Raw genomic sequence first — 7,098 nt, forward strand, 5'->3', positions numbered from 1 at the left:
CACCTAATTTAATGATGCTCCTTTATATCGGCAAATTTCTCTCTTAAATAAAGATATTATAATAATAACCATTATGGCCAATAGGCTTCATTTACTACTTACAGTTTCCTCCATTGAAATCAATTAGGTTTTTTTAAGGCAATATAGGTACAAACATATTAGAAGATTTAATCTGGTCTCACATGGAAAGAAACATTCCTTGGAAAGCCGGCTGTTAGCTTCTGATGTTGAGAAAGCTTCTGATTCAGATAACTGGAAATATCTTGACACCAGCTTAACACATTTTCCTATCCAGGGGAATTTCATTCATTTAGATCAGGCAATTTACACATCACCTCTAGCAAAACATTTATTACCCTAATGCTTTTCAGACACTTCCACGCTGCAAAGTGAAAATCGGTAAGGTTGTCCTTTAACAACTATTTTGTTTCAATTACCTCTGGAACCTTTTGTATGAATCCTCCGATTTGAAGTAACTCACTCTGCTTTATCTTTGGGTCAAGTTGACCATAAATCAGTTATTTTTTGCCGATGATATGTTACTACAATTTACAAGGGGGAATAGCTTTATTGAATATGCTTTTTACACTAACAATATTACATTCTTTGTCCCAATTACCTGTATTAAAAAAACTATAAAGGTTATTTAACTCTTTGGTCTGAGATTATTCATTTCTATTTTGGCAGCAGAATGTAAACTCACAATCATATATAATAAATTGACAATATTAGTAAAATTGGAAGGATTAGAACTCCATTAGCATTACTGCATAAAAATAATATATGTGTGTGTGTGTGTGTGTATATGTGTGTATATATATATATGTATATATATATATATATATATATATATATATATATATATATATATATATAATATATATATATATATATATATATTCTTTACTATATAAAAGCCTAGTGGCGTGTGTCTGTGTGTGGAAAAAAAACAACCAAGCTGCAGCGCCACCTGTTGGGTGAAGTTATACACTGACCTACTAAATTCTTAGTGTGTGTGTGTGGGAAAAAAAACTCAGAAAGGGCTGAAATTTGGTATACTAAGATGTTTTTAATTTGTTAATTTAATTTGTTAATTGTTAAAAGTGTTTATAAAGATTTTAAAAATATATATATTTCTTGAAGGAGAAGTGACAGTTGGGAGTGGTTGGTGGTTTCCGGGGGTGACAGTTGGGAATGGTTGCCGGGGGTGACAGTTGGGAGTGGTTGGTGGTTGCCGGGGGCGACAGAGCGAGAGGAGTGTGATACTCAGGACCGCTGAGAGAGATCCCTGTGTCTGGATAGACATCTGAATAGATGTGGCGATGAAGATGAAGGATGAGGTGATGGAGAAAAATGATGAGGTGGTGACATGTAGACAAAACCACGTTAAAAAAGGGCGCTTGCGTCGGGAAGTAACGCTCTTCCCCTGAGGAGGCCTGGGCTAGGCCCAAATGCATGACAAGAACCTTTTTAACACCTTAAGTAGCTTGATTTGACTAGAATGCATGAGTATCATGCACGGGTTAACTTGTGTGTATATATATATATATATATATATATATATATATTATAAATATATATACATATATATAATATAAATATATATACTAGTAGGTTAATTGGCTGCTATCAAAACTGGCCCTAGTCTCTATCTCCCTCGGTCTGTGTGTGTGTGTATTTTAGGGAATTTAGCCCTAAGGACTGATATGAGTGAGTTCTCTGTACAGTCTGCGGAATTAGTAGCGCTATATAAATAGCTGATGTTGCTGGTCCAATAGTGGACTACCTTGGGCTGGGCCACCTCCATTTTTTTCCCTTTAAAGTGTACCTAATAGGCGTTGAGTCAAGTCTTGCCCCCCGGGCTACAATTTGCCAGCCAACCCGTATATGTATGTATGTGTATATATGTGTATATATATATATATATATATATATATATATATATATTAGAGAGAAAGAGATAGATATGGATAGATATACAGACACATACACTAAATCTCATTCTTTCTTTAGGGATACATGGGTAGCTTGGAAAGAGATTCATCTTAAGGATTTCATACTATATCATTAAATCATTAAATTATCAGATCATTAGATAATTATAATTACCATTTAACTACAAGAGAAACAAAAAACAAGAAAATAATATGTTTTTTCATTCAAAAAACATATTTAAATATCAGTGTCAGGGGCAAACACATGATTTATGAGCAAAGCAAAAAAACAAAACGCTTGGCACAATAAAATTAAAATTAGAAAATTACAATATTTATAAATGTAATGAGCTATGTTAAAGAAAAGTCATAAAGTAATGTAAAAAAGCTACGTTAATATAAATCTCCATGACATAAATCCATCTTGACTGTCCAAAGTAATATAATACCAAACTAATATAATACTGTCACAGACGCTGCTTCTGCGCTTGGCTGCAACGACAGGATGCTTATGGCGTCAAGGCCAGTGAGTTAGCACAGGTGACTTACGTTTGTTGAACTGACAGGTAAACTCAGGTGCAGGAGGAAGGGGGTTGGCAGAGTCCGGCTACCAACAGCGGCCGGGGGAAGCTAGTCATTTACACATACATATCAGTTCAGAATAGGAAGAGCTTACATCATCATTGGTGCCCTGCAAGCCTCAGCCGGCTATATTAACCCAGGCACCCCAGGGGCAAACACAGGATATGTAGAGGGGGGTCTCCACACCACGCTGCCAGTGGGAGTGACCAGCATGCATGGGGGCGTGGCTATAATTTTAGACAGTGCTTGGCTGCTCTCCAACTCTACCTATCCCCATAATATACATGGGCAATGCTGCGTGCACTACTGTTAGGTGCACACAGCTCTCCTTTTCAAGCAGAGCTGTGTAAAGCGGGAGCAGGGTCCAGCCACCTCAATTATACAGTGGCCCAGGCTTGGAGGGTGGTTTCCAGGCACTAGGAACCCCCGCCCCCCCTCGGTTTGCCTATGCATCCGGTTACCAGGTTTACAGATTATTGTATGTCTTCCTTTGCACCATTATTCCGCTTTTATACTCTCCAGATTTAGTGTATTATACCCCTGGCTATCCCTTGACTACGGACTTTGCCTTTCTGCCATGTTCTCTGGAAATCGGGAATCAACCCCTGTTGTGCCAAACTGTGTATTTGATAAATCTCAGTGTACCAGACCTCTGGCTTTAATCTTGACTACAATGTCTGGTTCCCAGTATGCCAGACCTCTGGCTTTGACTTTGACATTTCTGTTATACTAGTGATTGCATGTTATTATTGGATTGCAATTCTGATTTTAACCTGAAATGTGCTATCAAAAGACCAGGCACTGCTTACTATCTCTATTGTTACTCAAGGAGCAGACCATCTCTCTGTCATTATATAGCAGTAAACTAGCCTTGTTGCTAGAGAAGATCAATGCCATGGCCACCAGCCACTGAAGTCCATCATCAAAGTAACAATTAGTGTACATTGATTACAAATACTTTGTAAATGAGCACAACACTGCAATATCAATACTAATCTCTCCTCTCATCCAATTAAAATATAAAATACAATTAGTGTTACAATCATCCAATGCTTCACATCACTCTCAACAACCAAGAAACTGCAGAGAAGCTGTGTAACTTACTTTCTGCATTTTATATTAAAGTAATGTAAAACCACTAGAGCCAAAACATAATCAAGAGCAATACACAAACCAAACAAAATAATTAAGAATAATAAGGATGACCATGTTTTTGAAGCCAAAGTTTATTAAAACACTGGCAGATCACCTCAAAAATGAGTCTAACACTACAGACAAAGGGCTAGATTTACTAAACTGAGGGTTTGAAAAAGTGGAGATGTTGCCTATAGCAACCAATCAGATTCTAGTGCCTGATTCATTGACGATCTTAAATGAAGAGGATCCTCATTTCAGTCTCCTGGACAAAACCATATTACAATGCAAGGGGTGCAAATGAGTGTTCTGTTTTGCATATAAGTTAAATACTGACTGTTTTTTCATGTAACACACAAATACTTGATAGCTTATTTGTACACTGAAATTTACAGTTAATATGTGTGTGTTACATGAAAAAACAGTCAGTATTTAACTTATGTGCAAAACAGAACACTCATTTGCACGCCTTGCATTGTAATATGGTTTTGTCCAGGAGACTGAAATGAGGATCCTCTTCATTTAAGATCCTTAATGAATCAGGCCCCTAGTTATCATTTATTTAGCGTATTCTACAAAATGACAGCTAGAATCTGATTGGTTGCTATAGGCAACATCTCTACTTTTCAAACCCGCTGTTTAGTAAATATACCCCTAAGACTGCAGACAAAGTGTTATAGCTAATATAATATAGGCACTACCTGGAAGGTTCCTGCAAGGACTTTCCTCCATCTAACACACAGAACAGTCATGATTTGAGTGTCGGGTGAGCCACAGACTCCCCCCCCCCCCCCACACACACACACATAAGAGCACCCCTGAGTATGAGAATGCTCTTTTTAAAGTATCTGATACATGATATTTGAATCAGGTCTAAGCATAAAGGTATCTTGAGCTCAGATAATGTATGTCCCAAATGTAATGCAATGCTTGCAAACCTATCTCTTTATATTTGGCTCCCTAATTTAGAAATTTTGGAATTTGGTTATATGTTTTACTTCCATGGTGATGAAGGTCCATTGGTTAGCGCATTTTTATTTGAATGTTTTGGGACTGACACCAGCAACGAGAGAAATAGCCTAGCTGAGCAATTTGGCAAGTCAAAAATTTGAATCAAATATATGTTGGCAGCATCCAGAAGAATTTTATTGTGCAAGTTTATAAAGATGAAAAAGGTATTGTCAATAGAGGAAAACCCTTCTTGTCTCTTCTCTTCTTTTTTTTCCCTCTCTCATTCTTTCTTCCTTTTTCTTCTCTTAAAAAGAAACTGGTATCCTTGCCATGTTACTTGTTCCTTATTCGATGCAATTGTGATTTATGTCGTGATCAATAAAAGGACACAAAGACAACAAATAAATTACCTTACTTGTAACCCATCACTTCTTACTGCAAGGGATCATCTTGTAGACAATAACAATATATGCAGTGAATTGATCTTCAATCCAGTCCTATTTAACAGATTAGCCTATGTGTGGAATAATGTCAAAATCACCTTAATTAACAACCTAAATAAATGCTCAATAGATTTATCTGACATGATCTCTTTAACATTTCAGCTTTGTACTCAATACTTGTTATGTTTTAAATGCTTGTCTCTCAGAAATGTGAGATATTCTTCCCTTCTATCCTAAAACATACCTGTAACCAGCACTGAATGTAGGTAAATCTAGACACCAAAAGGGACGTAATGAAGTGAACCAGCAGCTCGACTGCCTGAAGGGGCAAATCAGGGTCAATAGAAGCACCCTAGGGCCCCTCCCTCCTCTGCTATTGGCCACACCCTCAGTTGCTGACCCAAACACCTACCACCAACAATCACCACTTCTTATCTTGTATGGTAAGTATCTCCTGTGCCCCTATCATACAGCGAATGTGGCCCTGAGCTGTGACATCTTAGACCAGAGCCACACTCCCAGCCAATCACTGACATGGATGAGCATTAAGTAACTCATTCTGTATTTTAGGAGACCCTTGATCCCCTAGGCAACAGCCTAGGCTCGCCTAGTGGTAGATGAGGGGAGGGGGGGGGGGATTTTAGCCCAGTGGGCACAACTCGACTCAGCAGCCGATAAAGATCATTTTAATGGGTAAAAAAAGCAGGTGGCCAAATGACCCAGCCCAAGGTAGCCCACTATGAGACCGGCCCGGGGGGCTGATGCCCCCCAGCCCAGCCTGCCCTGATCTTAAGTCAAATGTATGACCAACGGAACAGCTGTATCTAAATGTATTAATTTAGAAGCAAAGTGAAGATAGCAGCAACATAGATAAATAGAAGATAGATTGACCCAAAGTGCAAGTGGATTATTAAATAATTTATGGCGGTCGCAGAACCTCTATAGAATGACATATTGAGTGGCAATCATTATATTTACCCCGTAAGTGGCGTTACTCAGATGCAGTAGGTTTCCTGGAAGGTTCCAACAATCCAATTCTCTTCTACAGACAGCAGTGTTGTTAATGACCCTCCACTATAAACTTCCCATTGATACGGGTGTGAAGATCACCGAGGAGGGACGGTGACAGAACCTGTTTGAATCAGACTGGTGATAATCAAAAGGAGGATCACAGTGTTGGACTGTTTTCTGGTAACCTGAGGGAAGGGGTCAACGCTACACCAATAGGTAAGAATAAACTATATTTGCTTGTTTTCATATCTTAATGATCTCCACCTAAAAGTACAATTTTAATTTTGGAACTTGTCTGATATCCAGGCAAAAACAATTTGGAAACCTTCATCTAACACAGTACATTAATACACTAATCAATAATAATTTTTTTAAATAAATTCCTAAATTGCAGAATATTAGAAAAGGAAAAGAGTGATTAATTTGAAATTGGACAATGGGTCCTTAAGTGAATTGTCAAATTCTGCTATGATGTAATGCAACCCCGCCCACTCCTCCATTCACTGCCGTGAATGTCGACAAATTTCGGGAGTTTTCCCTACTCTTCCGGGAGCCTCCCGGGATTTCCGGGAGAGTAGACAGGTATGATGTAATGATAGACATATTATAACTCACACCACAGAAGCTTTATCTACCTGAGCTAAAGGATTAAGAAATATGTGATCTTTTTAAGATAATAAAGTAAAGGTCAATTTTCAGCCAGGAAAACAGCAACATTTTAGTGAGATGGTTGAGAGTTTCTTGGGAAAGCTGAACATGCATAATCTCTGGGAACCCTGACTTCTTAAAGCCCTACTGCATTCTGTGAAAGTTCTTTTATTTATATCTGTGGTTGCAATTTAAATTGTGCAGATAAACCAAGGTCTCATTGCAAGAAAGTAGGAATTGGTTGTTGGCTGGTTGGTTTAAAAATACAAACAAATGGAAAAGTAAGGAAATCACATTTAATGCTCTCAGTTTTAAGAATTTGATATTTCAGATCTAAAAAAATAGTCCATTATAGTAATAACAAAACAAACTTAAAATGAAGCAACAATATACAA

This window comes from Mixophyes fleayi, chromosome 5, assembly GCF_038048845.1.
Source record: "Mixophyes fleayi isolate aMixFle1 chromosome 5, aMixFle1.hap1, whole genome shotgun sequence".
Classification (NCBI taxonomy): domain Eukaryota; kingdom Metazoa; phylum Chordata; class Amphibia; order Anura; family Limnodynastidae; genus Mixophyes; species Mixophyes fleayi.